A 20,781-nucleotide genomic window follows, 5' to 3' on the forward strand; every position below is an offset into this window, starting at 1 on the left:
AGCATTCAGTTGTTCTCCAGCAGCAGGCTCTCCATCCAGGGATTAGGCCGTTAAACGCTATCGAGCCATAATCGTTGCTATTAGTCACCGTCTAGACACGTTTAAAATGTTTACTGACTCTGTTAAAGCAAAACTTTCACCAACTACGGTGGCCGTGAGGGTCAAAACAGAGCATCTCATACAAAGATGAGCTTGATTCAACAAGAGGATCCACAGACTCAAAGCGTGTGAAGGTGTTTTCCTCAGCCTCCATCTGTCCGTACCCACACACTTCACACAGGGTCACGGGGGGCCGGAGATGATCCCAGCATGCATCTGGTGAGAGGCGGGGTTACCCTGCTGGTCTATCGCAGGTCTCACACACACAGACGAACATACACTTTCACACCTACCAGCAATTTGGAGCTTTCTCCCAGCCGACCTGTGTGTCTTTGGTCTGTGGGAGGAAACAGGAGACACACTGAGGACACACACACAGACACACACACACACACACACACACACACACACACACACACACACACACACACACACACACACACACACACACACACACGCCTCGACTTAAACATGATTTCATACGTTCAGGGTGAAGGATCTGATCGATGCGTATTAGAATTACAAATGTGATGTAAAGTGAGGGTAACATGAACACAGACAGAGTCTCAAAGACAATTTAGAGACTAAGTCCCAAGTTACTTGGACCATGTAAAGCTTCAGACCAAGGGTCTTCATCCTGTGGCTCTGGGGCCTCATGCAGCCCTTTGACTCCTTTGCAGTGGCTCCTTGTAGATTTTTTTTTTTTTTTTTTTTATTGAAATATAGAATTTTTATTTCACTTTCAGAGAGTATTGATGGTTAACACTGACAGTAAATAAAATCATGTTTTAGTATTTTTTTTTAATAGATATGCATCAACTCTTGCAATAAAGCCTTCAATATTCTTATGAAATTTTACATGTTTTTTTTTTTTTTTTTTTTTTTTTTTAATTTGAATTAAATTTTTTGGGCATTTTTTTCAAACTGAGAAAAAAAAAAAATTTCTGAAGATTTTGCAAATTTTTGCAAATTATGAATTCTCTGAAATACCAGGAAATTTTCAGAATTAATTAAATTTCTTCTTTTTTTTTTTTAGAAATTTTGCATTTTTTTTCAGAATTTTTACACTTTTTTTTTAAAATAAAATTGCATCTTTTTGAAATCAAAATCTTAAATTCTTTGTAGATTATTTAAAAAAATTACACAAATTTTTAAAATTTTTGCAAGCAGAGAAAAAAAATCATTTTTTTGAAGATTTTGCAAATTTTGGCATTAGATTATTTTTGAAATTCCAGCAAATGTTTTTTGTTTTTTTTTTGAAAATGATTGTTTTTTTTCTTTTACAATTTTTGAAAAAAAAATGCAACTTTTTGAAATCACAATGTTTTTTTGTTTTTTTTTGCAAATTAATTTAAATCTAGGCAAGAATTTGGAATTAATCAATTAAACTTTCTCAGAATTTTTGTAAAATTTGGCACATTTTTTTTATTCTATATTTTTTGGAAAAATTTTGCATTTCTTGAAATTTCATAAATTTGGAATTTTTATTAATTACATATCAATTCATTTATACATTAACATTTTCATTTTTATAAAAAATATTGCGAATGTATTAAACTATAAAACTAAGATATGTACAATATTATAAACATTAAAAACTTTGTGTTTAGATAACTATTCACATGATTTTTACAATGTTTACAAATTGAAACACTTTTGTTTTCATTGTGAAGAAAAAGTAGATCTTGTTGCTCCGGATGACTTTAATCCAGGTGAGCTGAGGCCTGGGTGTCTTTGGTTTGTGGGAGGAAACAGGAGCACACAGAGGGACACACACTGAGGACACACACACACTAACATCACGACTTAAACACAGAGTTTTCCTCACCTTGATTTGACATCAGCTCTATTTCTGTTTGCTCTCCTGGAGAAATCCTCTTCTTGATTCTAAACAGGAGGAAAAAAACACTGGAGCATCTGTGTGAACACTTTTATTAGAGGCGATGAATTCATGCACAGCCACCTACTGGAGCCATTTCCATGGAATTCAAATTTCTCAGCGTGCCCGGGCTGTGAAACCGAGAACAAAGCTTAATTTGAGTCATAATGCATACCAACACATCATTCCACGCTCTGATGCTCCTCATTCTCCATTCAGCTCCAGTGTTGTTGTTTAGTCGAGTGCAGAGGAGGCTCAGTCCAAATTATCACTCTGTTTTTTTTTCCTCCACACTTTATCCTTCAAAACTAGTTTCTGTCGCACTAACAAAAAACGTTTTTAGTCCCAAATAATCAGTGGAGCAATGGAGTAACCTTTGAATCACAGCAGGGTTTAAGTGTTTGGATGTATTTTATGAATGAAGATGACTTCCTGGAGTCTCAGTGTGTGAGTGTAAGGCTGGATTTAGCCAAAAAGACTTGTTCAAAATGGAAATAAGATCTTTGAATGTAGTGTATGCAGCAGCGCCCTGTTCCCTCCTCATCCATGGTTTTAATCATGGTCACGCTTTAACAATGAACTGTTCTTTGATCAATGACAGATTTTTAAAACCAAAAATCTCCAAACAGAACACACTGCTCCTCTCCTGAAAACACTTTCCTCTCATGCGTCACCGGTCACTTTGTCCTCCATCAGTTTGTTTTCTAAATTCTCTATTTTCCCGTTATTTCACAATAAAGTCATTTCTGTCGTGACAGTGTTTGTAACCATGAGTCAGTGAGTAAGTAAATTTTAATTAGCATAGCACATTTCATGGAACAGAATCACAAGGTGCTTCACAGAAAATATAAATGAGATCATAACAACACAAAAAAACATTAAAATGTTGCCAAACAGCAAAGACAAGAAACAATTAAAAAAAAAAAAAAAACATTAATTTGTACAGGTGGAGTCAAAGGCCTGCTTAAATGAATGCATCTTTACAAGTTTTTTAAAAATGACAACAGAGACAGACAGAGTGAGGAGGGAACGCTGTGGAGATTAAACCCTGTTGTACAAGGGGCACAGCAATGTCTGTGCTCCACAGCACAGACCGGCTGTCCATGCTCCTCAGCGCAGACTGTGTGTCCGTTGATTTTAGGCTGATTTATGCTTGACGTGTCTGTGTGGTCCGCATGGTCCGTGCAGCTTTCGTGCAGATGAATGACCTTTTACCTTTTTGCACCTATGCCCCCTCGCGCTGTCTCTTTCATCTGGAAAATTTTGCACCAAGCACTCTCAAAAATTTCAAATCTGCTGGACAGAGACGTGTGGACAAGATAGCAAAAGAGCAGGATCTGTAGAAATACAGGCATCTGTAGACACTTTACACAGAGATCACTGTGATTACCCAGTGGTGAATAATTCATGGTGTGAAATTGCGGCCACTCTCTGCAGAGAAGGAAAATTGGTTAAAAGAACCTGGAAAAATCTCTGAGACAGATATGTCATGCTGTCAACTAAGGCAAACTTCTTTGACTCTCATTTGGTACTCTGGTAGATGAATGTTTGTGATACACTGCCCCCTGCAATTTAGGAATGGTCACCAACTGATGCCGCACAGGGGCTTAAAATGGGCTTTTTGATTTTTTTTTTTAGGCACATTTTTGATTTTTTAAATTAAAAAATATATATATATATTTTGCAAAATATATAAATTTTACAATTTTTTTAAAGGAATTGCAAAGTTTGAAATTTTTACACATTTTTTAAAACAATTAGCAGATTTTTGAAACAATTTTTTTTTTGAAAGTATATACAATTTTGGTGAATTATTGAAATTTTAACATTTTTGAATTATTTTAAATTTCAAAAAGCATAGAAGTCTCATGCGGATCTCGTGTGTCTGATTTCCGTTTGTCTAGTTCGTTCAGAAAGTCTTTGCTTGCTGTGCTCCTCTGGGTGTCTGTGCTCCACGGCACAGACAGTATATATATATATATATATATATATATATATATATATATATATATATATATATAGTTATTTTTTCAGGGTTTTGTGTTAATAAATGAGATGTTTTGATGGGCTATGTTATGTTGGTCAATTTTAAAATGCATTGTAAAAAAGATTACACAGCTGGTCCATGCAGTGTTGCACAGACAGCCTGTTCCCCCAACACTACACCTTAATGTACAGCAGGGTTTTATATTTACTGTGTTTTCTCCTCACTCGTGGTTACAAAACGCCATCACAACAAAAAGTATTATTCTGTTAAAAGTGGTATTCGTCTGCAGAACTCTGAATGACCCCTTAATTTAATTTTAATCTTAATTGAAGTATTTTTTTTCCTACAGTGGCCCCTTCCTCTGAGCGGTTATTGGCGTCACCTGATTGGACCCCAGACCTGGTTTTCCTCAGCCTCCAGCCAATGCACACCAGGATTGACTCTCGCCACTATTTGACCTTTTAGCTCAGGAAATAAAGAAGTGAATGAGAATCTGTTAACTCCACTTCACGTCCCAAACGTTCGCGTCTTATCTGCAGAAAGCAGTCGCTCTTTTTTCACTTTGATTGTGTGCAGATGTTCCATTCATCCCCATCAAGCGTCTTCGCTTCCCGACGTCTCCCGTCTTCCTGACGTCGTGCTCTGATTAACGCTCAGATTCATGCGTTTAAAAAAAAAAAGGAGAAGCAGGGTAAACAGGAATATTTAGTGCTCAGAGCGGCTCAGAGCGGTGGCAGAGTGAGACCTCCTGCTAATGAAAATCACGGCGCTTCCTTCCTTCTCTCTGATTAAACCTTGGATGAGTTTTGGTATAATGGAGAATGGAGTTTTTCACCAAAGACTGAAAATAATTCAACAAAGTGTGGAGCGTTCGGATCATTCTGCTAATGCTCTTAATGAGAAATGCAGATTTCTAATAGATTGCAATTTGCCCCATTTAAAACCATGAAGCCTCCGACTAATTGCATTCTTTACGCACCACAAAACCATCGGAGGAGTCAAAGGATGCAAATTTTCACATTGATTATCTCAGCAGCGATGAGGGCTGACTTATTTGGGTATTTGCAGTTTACTGGATGCTGTTGACACAATTCGACCGTGGTGAAAAGCGCCGTACGAACACATACGTCCTCTGAAATGAAGGAAGTATCAGAGCAATCAGTGACAGCTCCCTGAGACTCCACGATTGCTGGACGGATTAGAGAATTGCAGTATGCATCAGAGGCTTCTCTCGGAAATAACAAGTGCACCAGCAATCAGAAACACGTCGCAGAAGAAAAAAAAAAAGAAGAAGAAGAAGAAGAAGGAGAAGAAGAGCAGCGCCTGTGATTGCAGCATTTTCAGATTGAAAGGCATCACACTGAGGGCATCGCCGTGGAGAATTCCCAGCTGAGACAAAAAGCACCAACAAAGTGTGAGCCAAAGAAATCTCATTTTGTGGCGTGGTTGCTCAAGATCTTGTCGTGACACATGAAAAAACAGAGCGCGGCGACGGCTCGGTGGCGTTTTAACTCCTCACAGAGGCTCCCTGCTTTGAATGGAAACACGTTAATAACACAGCTCAGCGCAGACGGCTTCAGAGAGCAGAAACAGACTAACAGCTCTGAGATGATGGTGAATTCACTCCTCAACCTCTCCAAAGCCAAAAAAACTTCACTCTAACTTTCACGTTTTGTGCTTTTTGTGACTCTCTGAGCTGAATTTGTTCCTGAAGTCGCCCGTAGAGTCCAGCAGCACGTGCTTCCTGTTTCACTCCAGCTTCACTGAGCTCTCATGTTCAGGTTCACCTCTCTTTAACCTTGACCGTGTGAATCTGCGGCTGATGAAAACCCTCTGCAGAGCTGCAAATGAAGATGGTAGTTTAGTGACTATAATCCTCAGAACCTGATCCCACATCCAGACTACAGAGTGTGGCTCTGCTTTGATACGTTCAGGGTGAAGGATCTGATCGATGCTGATTAGAATTGGAAATGTGATGTAAAGTGGGAGTAACATGAACACAGACGGAGTCTCAAAGACAATTTAGAGGCTAAGTGAAGAGTAACACGGAGCATGTAAAGCTCCAGGGTAAGGGTCTTCAACCTGTGGCTCCCGGGCCTAATGCGGCCCTTTGACTCCTTTGCAGTGGCTCCTTGTAGATTGTGTAAATAAGGCAAATTTTATGAATGTATTTTTTTGACATTTCACAAATTGAGAAAAAAAAAAATTGAAATTTTTCAAAAATTCTGCAACTATTTTTTTTTGCATATATATATATTTTTTAATTCTGAAAATTTTGCAAAATATATCAATTATGTGATTTTTTTTAATTGAAAACTTTGAAATTCATACAAATTTTTGAAACAATAAACACATTTTTGTAACTAACATTTTTTTGGAAGTTTATGAAACTTTGGTGAAATTTTTGAAATTTCAAAATTTAAGATTTTTTAAAAAAAATTTGGCACCATTTTTATTAATTTTTCAGTTTTTTTATTTTCATTTTATTATTATTATTTTTTATAATTGTAAAGTTTGATTTTTTTTTCAAATTTTAAAAACAATTAGCACGATTTTGAAACTAACATTTTTTGCAAGTTAAAGAAATTTGGTAAAATTTTTGAAATTCCAAATTTTAAGAATTTTTTGGCACCTTTTTCTATTCATTTTTCTTTTCTTTTTTTTCTTTTTTTTTTTTTTTAAGAATTTGCAAAGTTTGAAATTTTTTATACATTTTTAAAATGATTAGCACTTTTTTGAAACTAACATTTTTTTGCAAGTTACTGACATTTTGGGGCATTTAAAAAAAAAAAAAATTATTTTTTTGTCAATTTTGGTGCCATTTTTTTGGTTTAGTCTTGCAACTAAGTGAAATTGAAAATAAAAAAAAATATATTATTTGTATATATTTTTGCAAATTTAGTAAAAATAAAAAACTAAGACATCACTTGTTCAATTGTAAAAATACAGAAAACTTCTGGTTGAGATAATTATTTGCTGTGTTTCTACATAATTAACATGTACATAATTTTATTTACTTTATTTTTCTTTATAGTGAAGACAAATAATTTTTTGTGGCTCCTGTAGGTGAGCTGAGGAAAAATGGCTCCTTTGAAAGTAAAGGCTTCAGACCCCTGCTCCAGGCTGATGATCTTTCAGGTCTGGTGCTGCAGCAGGGCGGAGACGGACCAAACTTGGATCTGGTGGAAGTTGACAGCCATGAAAAGTGAGGTGTTACCCCACATATCTGCACAGAGCTCTGCTGATGGTTATTTACTGTAAAGGTAACATCCTCACTGTGCTTCACACAACTCCACATCACTAATAATCCGAACTATCCCTTTAATGAAGGCGGGTAATTAACATGCTACTTTTAGAGCGTGGTGAAAGGAAATGAACTGATCCAGCTTTCTGTAAGAGTGTTCAAGGGAGTCCTTATCTCTGAATTGAGTGGTAAGCAAATTCATAAAGCTACAAGAGGGAAATAATTAAAGCCTAAAAGCTTTTTATCTTCCCGAGAATGGAGGCATTGATTTTTCCCTCTTTTTCTGCTCAGCCTCTTCTCATTTGTGCCCCGCTATGATCAGAGGAGTCTTTGTTTGGCAGAAAAAAAAAAACATTAAAAAAGGAGCAAGGACCAAAGATGTGGGAAGGAGACAGGCAGGCTCATTATCGCCGGAAGCAAAGAGTTCTGGGAACAAAAGTCACGTGACCTGTGTGGGCACACGTCTTATACTTCCAGTGTGTGAAGACTCCTTTGATTTGCTCCGGCTTTCATTTCGTAATGAGCCGTTGGGTCTCTCCTGCTCCGACATGAAGTGCGCTCAGCGGATCCTCTCCTCTTCCCCCCGCCTGCACGGTGTTGACTGGTGGTCCCCGTGACCTGCCTCTGCGCGGCGCTCATTTGAAGGATCATCCGCTCGTTCTGCCTGGCGTTGGCTGCGGCTGCTGCGGCTGCTGCTGCTGCGCCGTGTATTAATGAGCCGGTTCTGGGTTTTTTCAGCTAGCTGGAATCATCCATCAGCATAAATCTCTGCTAACAAGAGTGAGGAGCTCCAGCAACATGAAGGTACTCGTAGATCACAGGCTTCGACAGCCCTCGGTACCAACATGAAAGATTCATTCATAACGCCGTCTCTCAGATGGAGAGGACGGAGCAGTGAGAACTTCACGTTTGCTCCTGAGGAAGAAAACACGTTTACGACGACATCCGTTGTTGGATTTCATATTTAAAACCAATTCAAAGTTAAATTTGGACGGTCATTCTGGTTTCTCTCTGTTCTGGAAATGAAAAGCCTGTTCGTTAAAGCAGCGATTTGATCTCATTTAAAAGTCCAAAGTGCACAACCCTGATCCAATTAGACACAGGATCCGACAAAAACTGTGGAGCTCTGTCTGACTCTGGGCCTGAGTCATGCTCTGCTGACAGCTGATTAATGCTTCATGTGCCATGTCCAGGGATCCAGGAGGAAGTCTAAAAAGTGATCTTCCTCTCTGACACAAAGAAAAGTCTAACCTTCAGCTTACATTCCTCCTCAAACCTGATCTTTCATTTCACATTCCTGCTCTCCGAGGAGAAAAACGCCACAAACAATCCAAACAAATGGGATCAGGGATTATGTGGACCTGTTTTTCTCATTCTTATCTGACTGTGACGCTGCGTCCCCCATGATATTAGTTTGTTGAGGATCAACACGGAGCCGGGGCTCTGCGCTCGGCGTGCTGCGCCGTGCTTCCTCTGCTGTGACGTGATAAAGTCTGCGGCTCAGAGTTCACTCGGCGCAGGGCGTGAAATCACTCTCTGCTCCTCACATTCATCATTTCCCTCATCATAAACACTCAGCAGGTGATTTGATGGATAGGAACCCCCCTTCAGCAAATTAGGCTCATTGAAGCCTGTATCAGCGCCGGAGGTGATCAGAGGAATCATGGGAGAAAATTAAATTTCTTGGGAGAGTTTCCAGTTTTTGTTATCTCTCTGATTCTGTTTCAAAGAATCCAGGTTTATCCAAGCTTTTCTGCTCCTGATCAGTCGTCAGCTTCACATGAATATCCTTAAATATCCTTAAATATCCTGACAGGTAACTCATCCTGCACACCACGAAAACAAACTTTAACACTTTATGACTTTTTATGAAAGTAATGGACTTCCCACAAGCTCTGTGCTGAAATCAAGCTGTTACTCCAGGAGATGAAGGGTCCATCTGCTTTTGCTGGATACCACTGACACAGGGGTCTGCAACCTGAGCCATTTTTCTTCAGCTCACCTGGATTAAAGTCAATCTGGAGCCACAAAATCTACTTTATCTTCACAAAAAGGACAAGAAAGTAGATTAAATTCTAAACTAGGGTTAAAATCGCCTGAGTAATTTATTGAAGGAGAAGTTTTTGGATTTATGAAGTTTTACATTAGATATATAAGTTTTTTTATTTTTAATAAATTACCAAATCCCCCCAAAAAACTTTAAAAATATTCCAAATTTAAAACTCTTTTTTTTTTTGATATTTCAAAAATTTGAAAAAGAAAAAAAAAAGAAAAAAAAAGAAAAAATTAAGAAAAAAAGTTTTTGAAATGTTTTAAAAAGTTTTAAAGATTTGCAAGCCACAAAAAATACTTTAGCTACTTTATCTTCACAATAAAGACAAGAAAGTAAATAAAACACTATACATTGTAAAAATTGACAGAACAGTTTACTGAGGAAGTGTTTTGAATTTATGAAGTTTCACATGTGATGTCTCAGGGTTTTTTTTCATTTATTTATTTTTTATTATTATTTTAATTTAATTTGCAAATTTTCACCCCAGTATCTGAAATCTCAAAATTTTGAAAAAAAAAGAAAGAAAAATAGGAAACATTTCTCAAACAAAAAATTAATAACATTCAAATATTTAAAAAATGAAATTTCAAAACTTTGCAAATATTTTTATGATTGGCCAAAATTTTTAAAAATTTATAGTTTCAAAAAATTGCAAAAAATTCAACATTTTTGAAAAAACACTTGAATTTGATAACACATATTGATTTTATTGCTGAGCTTATCATCTTTTTGTTGTTAACCCTAACCCTAACCCTAACCTAACCCTAACCTAACCCTAACCCTAACCCTAACCTAACCCTAACCCTAACCCTAACCCTAACCCTAACCTTTTGTCTTGCTACATTTCAAGCATGTATATGGAGCTGACACGTTAGCAGTTAAATGAATGGGAGGAGCTCTAGGAGGTGAAGTAAAGCGGTAGCAGGCTTAACAGCAAGAGATGATGCATTTTTAGTTAAAAAAGAAAAAAAACAAAACGTTAATGCATCTATTTGTCCTGTGTCAATGCCTAAAATCATCAATACCATCCATGAGAAAATATAAATTATCTATTCCAATTAAAATAAAACAAAAAACAAAGCCACAAGGAGCCGCTAAAAAGGAGTCAAAGAGCCGCATGAGGCTCCAGAGCCACAGGTTGAAGACCATTGCATGAGCAGGACTACAAGGCGCCATAAAAATCCCAAAAAGCCAAAGAGAGTATGGAATGCATAGGGGCCCAGGTACAGTGCTACAATAATAGCTCCATACCTGGCAGCCTGTGCCTGCAAGCCTGAGCTCAGGGCAAACTAACCCCGCTCTCGCAGACAAATTTTTCATCACTCACACGAGAGGACAGTCCCAAAAGTCACATGTGCACAGACAGCCAATGGGAAAGGCTGCCTCAGCTGTAACTGATGATTTCTGCGTATTTTCAGGTCTTGTAGAAAAACAGATTTTTCAGCCATTTGAGACTACAGTGTCTATTCATTTACAAATCAGCCTACTCATTAATGGATTTGCAGAAACACCTCCATGAACTTCCCACTCGCTCTGAGCTGAACTTGGTGTTAGCTGCTGATTCGTTGATCTCACAGGCCCTTGAATGCACGTTGGCACGCGGAGGTCAGAGTTTAACTCAGCGTATCTGCGTCTGAGACCCTCACCACGTCTGGATGAATGAAGCCTGTGATCACGCTCAGAAACAGAGGCTTCCTCACTCATTCACTCCTCTCTCCTCACAGAACAGAGTTTATATCTACATCTTTGAAGTGTGATGGATCACTTTGTGGAGCTGACTGGTTTTTATACATTGTCTGAACTTTTTATTTCCTGCTCTGAGACGTTAGAGACTTTAAACTAGATTCAGGATGGCTGACTCATAATCCGAGGGAGAAAAAACTCTCGACGTGGGAATTCCTAAGTTTGTTACTGAAACTTTGTGCTCTGTAAAGCAGCTCCAGCCCAGTCCTGCGATCCATACATTAACCGAGGAGTTACGGGTTGAAGCTGGGTAATTTGGGCTTTATTGCTAGCTTCTGTTGCTCAGCGATGTGAGCAGCAACAACAAATCAAAGTGGACGCCCTCCACCGTGTCTCCCCTTCATTTCCCTCTGGGCGAACCAAACAAATAAATTGCAAAAGAGAAACAGAAGGAGCTGTAAACAAGCTATCGATGGCTGCGGCGAGGCAGTCAGGCACAGTCTGCGGCGCTGGAGTCATTGCATTTCCAAACGCTGGATATCCTCGGTGTGTGAGGCCGGGATCGTGTTGATTCATTGTTGTTTCTCAGGACTCCTCAGATTTTATAAACAGTCACTGGTGGTAGTTTGTTGAAGGCAGAAAATCTTACTTAGACCTTGAAACGAGCTGAAAAACAACCTTGGCCTGCTCTGAATGCAGTCTGGATGTGTAGCTCACCTTGTTTACTCGCCTTGACTAATCAGTAACCCCTGTAGCTATTTACTTCTCACATTATGCTTCCCGAAAGCTGAGCTGGAGCCACGAAGCAGAGAGAATCTTAATTCTTTCGGTTCAGACTCTGTGAACTTTTGCTTCCAGTCAAAAGTGGGTGTAAGGATATAGAGGAAAGCTTTCAGAAGAATAACCCTGTTACACTCTGTCATAGTTGAAGCTGTGAGATCTTGACAGTGGCAGAGCTCCCGACAGCGCGGGGCTACATCACGTCACGGTCTATCCGGGGGATACTTTGATGGGAGAGAAAAGGGTGTTCCTGCTCCTTTACTCGCTGCATGGGGTGTAAAGAAAGAGTCGGAGAGGATGACATCCAGACTAAACGCATCATATTTTAAGGAGAAACACAGTGAAAGCCATGAAAACCTCAGACCTGCAGCACCAGTAGCGTCTCCAGAAAATCAAGCTCAATGATTGAATTTCAGACAGCCTATTATGCTATTATGGTCAGGGGTGGCTCTATGGGTGGGCCCAAAGGTCCAAAGCCCACCCACTTTTCAACAGGCCCACCCTGAAAATTTCTTAAAATCTTATTTTATTTTATTCTATTTTTTTCCAAGTTGGTTCACAAAGAGCATTGTAAAATTTTGTGACTTCTTGTTTGTTTTGATTGTGTTAGATGCTCTGTCTTTGTAATCGGAGTTTGATATGTGGCAAGACATGAGAAAACAAACAAACAAAAAAAGATGAGTTAAGTAATATTCTCAATAAATATTATCATTTTTTTTTATGTTAAAATTTCTGCAATTTTTCAAAATGTAATATTTTAAATTTTTGCAATTTCATAAATTTGAATTTTCTGCAATTTTTGAAAAAAAAGTTTTTTTTGCAAATTTCTCAAATTTCATTTTAATTTTGCCCCATCCTTTTAAAACTTCAGAATGCTTTGATTTTTTTGCTTTTAAAAAAAAAAAAAAAAATCCTAATGTTTCAATCATTTGAAATTTTTTAAGTTTGAATTTCGAATAATATAAAAAAAACAAAAACAAATAAAAATATTTTTTTTGCTAACTAACTAAATCAAAATTCATTTTAAAAAATCATCCCTTTTAAAGATGAAAATGTTTTGATCTTTTGCATTTTTTTAAATTTCCAAATATCTTAATTTTTTGCATTTTTTTAATTCCTTTTTTTTTGGAGGGGGGGGGGGGGGGGGTTAAAACTTTGAAAATTAAAAAAAATGATTTTTTTTCATTATTACAATTTTTAATTCTTTTTGCATTCTTTAAAAAATTCAAAATGTTTTGATTTTTACATTTATTTTAACTCAAATTATTATTTTTTTTAAATTTGCAAACTTTTGAAACATAAAAATGATTTTTGTAGATTTAATAAATTTCAAATTTTTCTGAAATTTTTGAAATTCTAAAATTTCAGAAATTTTAGGAATGTCAGAATTTTAAACTTTTTTTTTTTCCCAACTTTATTAAAAGAAAACCTTAGACATCACATTTACAGTTACATCAATTCAAAAATCTTGTTTAGATAATTATTCACTAGATTTTAACTATGTATAGAATCATACACACATTAGGAATTTATTGTGAAAGTTAAGCAGACTTTGTGGCTCCTGAATGACTTAAATTGCAGGTGAGCGAAGGAAAAATGTTGCAGACCCCTGAGTTTTAGATTGTTATGCAGATATAACTCATGAGAGAGGCATCGTGCGAAGAAAACACAGGGTTATAGTGTAAGAGGAGCCATGTCTGCTGATGGAGCAGGATGCGGGGCAGGTGGGGAGTGACACGAACTCTGACCGACCGCCCGAGGCCTGGAGCCTCATGGGGAGCAGCGCTGGCGCCTTGAGTCACACCATTCTACGCTTTTTGTCCCCCGGGTTTTTCTTTGCACGACTCTGTCACAGTGTGTCTGCAGGAAACATCTCTGAAGCTCAGACTCTATTCCTCCAAACTTACATCCATCATTTATGTAATTCTTCCCACAGTTTCTGTATCGTACAATGATAACTCAGCGTTTTTATCACGGTGGCAGATTAATGACCCAGTTGGAGGATGGATGTTTTTCTCCCTGAGCAGATCTGAGAAAGCCTGTCATGCTGTTGGTAATAATAATCTCATCTGGCGGCAGGTGAATGGGTGAATTCATGTTTTTCCACAGCTGATCGCAGCAGCTCATGCGCTAACATTGACCTGTGCTCCTGTGTTCTTGTTTGTTTAATTGGGACGGTCGTGTTCATTAACTAATCATTTTATCTGCACCGCAGCGCTTTGTAAATAACAATAGGTCAACGCTGCGTTTATTAGCTGTGATCAAACTTCACACCTCGTATCCCACGATGCTAATAAGACATAAAAACGACTGAAACGAACTCAAGTTATTAATTCAAAGCTTCAATGTGGAGCAGAAGCATCCTGAGCCTAACGTCGCTGTAGGAGGATAATAAAGATGCTGAGTGTGAACGGGATGTGCACCCTTAACTTTATTTCACAGTACTTTGTCTGAAAGCAGGTAACATAGTATTAAGAAATAAAAAAAACACATATCTTGTGCTCTTGTTTGTTTTGATGCACTTGAACAACAACTGTTGATCTCTCTAAAGGTTTTATCAACACTTTAAACTCTTATTAGACACAGAGGTGCTACAATATGCAGTATAAAAACATGTCGCTAGATAGCTAAATGAACTAGAAACCTGACAGCTCTCAGAAGATACTGAAGTGCTTTTATAAGAAGAAGAAGAAGAAGAAGAAGAACAAATGGTGACTCGTCAACAGTATCAACATGGAAATCAAACAAAAGGAAATTTACACTTGTACACGTATCCCAAAATCTTAAGGCGGTTGATATATTAAGTCAGACAACCAAGTTAACACTTTGTAAATGCTTACATAACACGTTCACATCAGGCTCATGAATGCTTCATTTCACATTAATGAATCATAACGGCATCATGACACACCCGCATGGAGAGGAAGCAGAGTTATGACACAGAAAAAAAAACACAAATGGGCTAAAAGGAGCCTGTGGTTATACTTTCATACTCCGAGTCTGATGGAATGAAAAGATTTGATGAATAATACGTCACCAGATAAATGCATCCCCTCAGGGTCGGCCCCTTCATCAGATTACACACTCCAGACTTCCTCTAAAACACCAACACACACACACACACACACACACACACGTGTGAGTCAGTGCGTCCTGATTTAACGTTTCACACTTTCATTTTAAGAGTTTCATATTTTTTATGCTGGTGCGGACTTTTCTGAATGTGCAAACGATCACAAACTCTGCAGACAGATGATACATGTCAGGCCGTGTACACACGTAGCCGGGGATCTGGGAAACCGCATTTATCGTTTATACATTTACACCTCTTATCCTCACAAACTGCAGCTTTACTTCACTGAAAACAACTTTTCTGAAAACTCCAACAAAGTGAAGATTTAGGAAAACTCTTGTTTCATAGTTTCATGTAAATGCTGGGAAACGGAGTTTTCAGTTAGAAAATGTCACAGCTGAATAACGGAGGTTCATCCCATCTGAAGTTTAAAAAAAGCTTTAAAAGAAACAATAGTTTTTAGCAAAACATAAAGGTAGGTGTAAAATTGAATAACTTATATGAAGCATTTTAACAGCTATTGCTAATTTTCTTGAATCTTTTCAATTTAATGTTCACTTCCCCTTCTTATTCTCCGACCAAAAGACCGTAGTCAGTCATATCAGACAGGGACTGTAGCCACTCACATGGGTGGATGGGATGTTGACGTATTTATATTTACTCTTAGATGCCATATTTGAATTGGGTTTGGCATGCCTGTGGGCTAAAATATTTCAAAAAGGATCTCCCCTTTTTTGAAAATGGTTGGCTATGGCTGCCTTTTGCAGCAGCTCTCTCTTCTTTGTCCATTTCTTGCGTTGTTTTTTGTCTCTTTTACGTAATCTTTGTATTTGGAGTGGATCATTACTTTGTATGGCTCATTTGTTGGTCATAGACACCAAACTTTTTGTGTCTTCAGTGATATTTTTACTATTTTTGCTCCTGTGTTTGTCTGGAGATCCTACATGTAACCATGGCTGCATTGTTTACATGAGAAATTAGCTGTTAGCAGCCTGTAGCATGTCAATGCTAACTGGTGCTAGGCCGGATGTTTCCCCACAAGGTGAGGAGAAGGAGATGAGGACGACGTACCTTCCATCCATCGTTATTGGGAACGTAAGATCTATCTCCAATAAGATGGACGAGGTAGCTGTGCTAAGTCAGCAACAGAGGGAATACCAAAGGGCAGAGTAGCATCATGCTATTCACAGACATGGCTAACAGAGCTAACAGCAGACACCAAAGCCACATTGGAGGAGCTTCACCTGCTGTGAGCAGACAGGATCCAGGAGACAGAGACTGAACAGACTGCTGAAGAAGCTCAGTCCTGGACCCTGTGGAGGTGGAGGCTGGCTGACTGGACAATGATGGACAAGCTGTCAGCATCTATTTTCTTATGGAGATTTCATTGTACTTGTTATAATGACAATAAAGTTCTTTTCTATTCTAAAGTTGCCTGGCTACATGTGGACACGGCCTTCGTCTCCTGATTAAGCTGCTGCAGATCATTAAGTTTTATTTTAAGTGTTATAGAATCTTGGAACATGAGAATAAGATTATAAGAATAAGAAATCTAAGGATCTAATGAGGTGGAGATCTCGGGTTGTGGAGCTGTGGAAGCAAACAGTGCAGCTCTAGTTAACGTGCACACTGGGGGCTGGCTCTAAAGGCCATAGGACCCCTGAACGCGTATGCTAAAACACTCATTTATAAAGCAGAATTAAACATGTTACAGCCCAGAACGAAGGAAGGTTCTGGTCTAAATACTTCATGTCGTCCCACAGGGGGATGAATTTTCTTATGCATACATTTCCATGCTAACACGGCTAATTTGACTGACAGGTGCTGCTGTGGCTGTTTGCCACAGGGATTAGAGGCTGCCTTCTCTACACCGGGGGTCTGGATTGATTGAAAATCAAGTGAAGTCAGCGTTTCCAAGTAGAGGCTGCTATTGTTGGGCTGTGAAACAACTGAGGATGTTTCTGAGACGGCAGCTGTGTCTTAAAGAGCAGCACACGGGTCGTTATCAAAACGCACCAGTGATACAAGGGCCAATCCCAACTGTCATTCTTACCTCTTCTCCTTGGTTTGACCTTAAAGTGATATTCTGCGTTCAAGGTTTAGGGCAGAAATTACCCCTACAGCAGTGTTTTTGTGCAGCAGAAGCCCAGAGTGCTCGCACCAAACACCCCCTCCCTGCTCCTCTGCAGGTTTCCTCTGCACTCAGACGGGGCCATAGTTTACTTGACAAAAAACACAAATTAACGGACTCCCACCAAAAAATCTGATATCAGTCTGCATTCACGCTTTATTTAGAGAATTTTCAGTGCGTTACTTTCACACAAAAACACCGCTAAATAAAGCTCTAGTTCTCATCGTGTCTCTTCGTCCTGGCAGACTACCTGCATTTGTTTATTTCTTGCACGCCGCGCGCGGACTGATACACTAAGCGGTGAGCGCCTTGTAGCCAGCTGTGGCTCTGCAGCAGAGGTAGCGCCGTTTTACGACACGATGAGAACTAGAGCCTTATTTAGCTGTGTTTTTGTGTGAAAGTAACACGCTGAAAATTCTCTAAATAAAGCGTGAATGCAGACTGATATCAGATTTTTTCGGTGGGGGTCCGTTTATTTGTGTTTTTGGTCAAGTAAAATATGGCCCCGTCTGAGTGCAGAGGAAACCTGCAGAGGAGCAGGGAGGGGGTGTTTGGTGTGAGCGCTCTGGGCTTCTGCTGCACAAAAACACTGCTGTAGGGGTAATTTCTGGCCAAAGGGGAGGGGTTAAAAAACATCTCTTAGAAACAAGACGCCACTCCATCCCTGACATGCCATCGCTGGCTCTGGTTAGAGCGACTGTTTCTTCTCGTCCAAAACAAGCACGTTTTTACCAACTGATGATAAACTGACGTCAGATTAGGGCGACAAACTCACAGCAAACAGACACCACCATGATACACTGCGTCACATGAGTTGCAAGGCAGCAAAGCTATTAAAAGCTAACGTCAAGCTAATGTTAAGGTACTCAGAAGCTCTATTATGTAGCTTCTGTAACTGTAACGTTAGCTTATCATAGCTTATGTAGCTAAAGCAGCCCACCACGGTGAAGTTCGTCTGCTGCGAAACCGTCACTCTGGTCTGACATTGGTGTAGCTATTATTAGCAGTAGCAGTGTTAGCTAGATTGTTATAACGAGCATTTCAAAACACAACCAACATCAGAACATGGCTAATATTAGCATGAAGTAGCAAAGGATTGGATAATGGGTAATTTGTCGTACCTCTTGGGTTCAAGTGAGGTCTTTCAAGTCTCTGGGATTGGCCCTAAACGTCCGTCCAATCTGCTTCGTTTTCAGTCAGGAGAGGTTTGACTGGCAGCCCTTAAAACCACTTCCTGTGTAATAGTTCAACAGCAGCAACAGAATTCCCCAAACAAAGGATTAAAACACACATTAACGGCATTATCTTGAGCTGATTACCCAGATAATTGGTCCAAATTTCATTTCATGGGACTTAGAAGATCTACTCCCAAACTGCAGATCCTCAGAGCAACACTTCCCTGATTGCTTCTTTAAATGTGATAATCTCACCCAGTAATGACGATTACAGCTGCACCAACCTCCAAACACACACACAGAGTTACAACAGCACAGCTCCAAGTGAAAAGAGGAGTCTACACACAGATTTATTGCTCATTCATAAATACGTAATGAATCCTCATGAGCCTGTTTGTGACGCCTTATGCAAACACCTCTCAAAGAAAAAGTTTTATATTTACTCCAAAAGTTTCATGATATACAAATTCACAGCCAGTAAGTCAGAGGATTCAGTTTCACATTCTCAAATGTTACTCTAGCATGTTGATAATTGTCTGGTACGTAGCTTTCATAATATACAAAAGATTCAACAGCCCCGCGTTTAAAAATCAAATTAAACCTCACAGCAAGCGACAAGGCCCGTCCGGAGAACAAACTACTTTCCTGCGTGTGTGGGATCAGACGTGATGCGGTATAATACACTGGAAGAAGCAAAGGAAGAGAAACGCAGTCGTTAACAGCTTCAAATAAATAGTTCCTCACAGAAAAGCTGCCAGAGACAGATCAGAGTATGTATCTGTTACATTCATCCATCGGGCCCTCCTGCAGGGGGCAGCAGCTGTCTCTACCAAAACAACAGAGAGCAGCGGACTGCCCCTTTAAATGTTAGAGATGAAGAGTAGGGTTACAATACCACGTCCGGCATGTGGATGGCGTTACGTTTACTTCTGAAGGAGTAAAGGAAAAAGTCGTCGACTTACTGCTGCGTGTTCGTACGAATCTCAGACAGCGCAGAAATATTGTAAACATTTCAGCTTTTTCTACTTTGGTTCTAGAGATACAAACGATGCTTTGCTGAGACCCTCGTTACAGCGAGCGGCGCCTCACCTCACCTGCGAGACGTCTACCAGAGTCAAGATGATGAAAACTGCGTCGCTTGATCACGTTATAACCATAGACTGTAAAAAGCTGGAAGTGAGGTTGCCCCCTGGTGGCTGGCTGCAGTATAGGTAAAAAAAAATCTGTCTCCCCAGTCGTTCCAGATGGGCTGTGGTCAAACTTTAAAAAATAAATACAACTCATAGAAAAGTTTCTTACATCTGATTGTTATATTTACATCCTCTATTTGCTGAGAGTTTTGTTTTCATTAGTTATTAGAGGTTAAAAAAGATTTTATGTCACGTTTAACGATGATTAACAGCTGACAATCTTATGTATTTTTTTCGACGATTGTAAAATATGTCGGGAGGGAGAGCCAAGAAGAAATTAGACTCTACTCAGATACGTCCCTTTAAGCCTCTACACTGCAAAAAACTAAAACATTTTATGGTGTTTTTGTCTTATTTTCAGTAGAAAATGTCTTTTTAGACTTAATCTGAGCCACATTCATCCAATAAGTCCAGAAAAATGTCTGATTTCAAGTTATTCAAAGACGAAATTAGGTCTACAATTTTTGTAACAGGTAAGAAAATCTGCCAATGGAACAAGAAAAATATGTTAAAAAAAATTGCTTTAAACTAGAATAATGTCTTAATTAGGGCTGGGTACCAAATTAGGTACTTTAATAGGTACCCAGTGAAGTCTTTCAAAAGTACCAGATACCAATTCATGTAAAAACCGTCAGGGAATATGTTTAGGTAGCTAAATGCATCTTTGTGACTGTGAGGGAGTGGAAGAGAAGCCAATTTTCCATGCTGGACATGAACACAGCATAACATGGTTATAAATTGACGCATTGATATGTAAAATTTAAATAAATTGATGTTTTTCACTACATAAAAAGTAGCGAAAAGTGGTACCGTTGAGTACTGGTACTGATTGCCAGGTATCGGGCAACAAATGTGAAAGGTACCATCCCTAGTTTTAATACAAGAAATTTTTCTCTTCTTCCATTGGCAGATTTTTTTCTAAATTGTTACAGCAATTCAGACCTCATTTTGTCTTTAAATAACTTTAATCAAGACATTTTTCTGGACTGGTCAGGTGAATTTGGCTCATATTGAGTCTAAAAAGACATTTTCTACTGAAAACAAGACAACACATTTGATAAGACTTCAGTTTTTTACAGTGTATTTCTTGGATTTTTGTCCCTCTTTGGTTTTCTCTGTTGTTTTTGAGCAGCCTGTTGGATTTCAATCTGAATCTTTTTGTTTGATTTTCATTTTCTAATCCTTATTTTACCTTCTGCAAAATGTAAAACTCTTAATTTGAAGTTCCAGGAAGGCATAAAGGCACTGCAAAAACTGAAATCTTAACTGTTTTTGTCTTATTTTAAGTAAAAAATGTCTTGTTATAGTTAATCTGAGCCACATTCAACTTGACAGTCCATAAAAATGTCTTGTTTCAAGTTACTCAACAACAAAATGAGGTCCAAAAGAAATCTGTGATGAACTAGAATAATGTCTTAAAACTTTTCTCTTGTTCCATCGGCAGATTTTTTAAAATCGTTTCAGCAATTTAGATCTCATTTTGTCTT

Source organism: Halichoeres trimaculatus, unplaced genomic scaffold (assembly GCF_033239565.1).
Source record: "Halichoeres trimaculatus isolate MK-OKI-2021-1 unplaced genomic scaffold, fHalTri1.1 fHalTri1_scaffold_20, whole genome shotgun sequence".
Taxonomy (NCBI): Eukaryota; Metazoa; Chordata; class Actinopteri; order Labriformes; family Labridae; genus Halichoeres; species Halichoeres trimaculatus.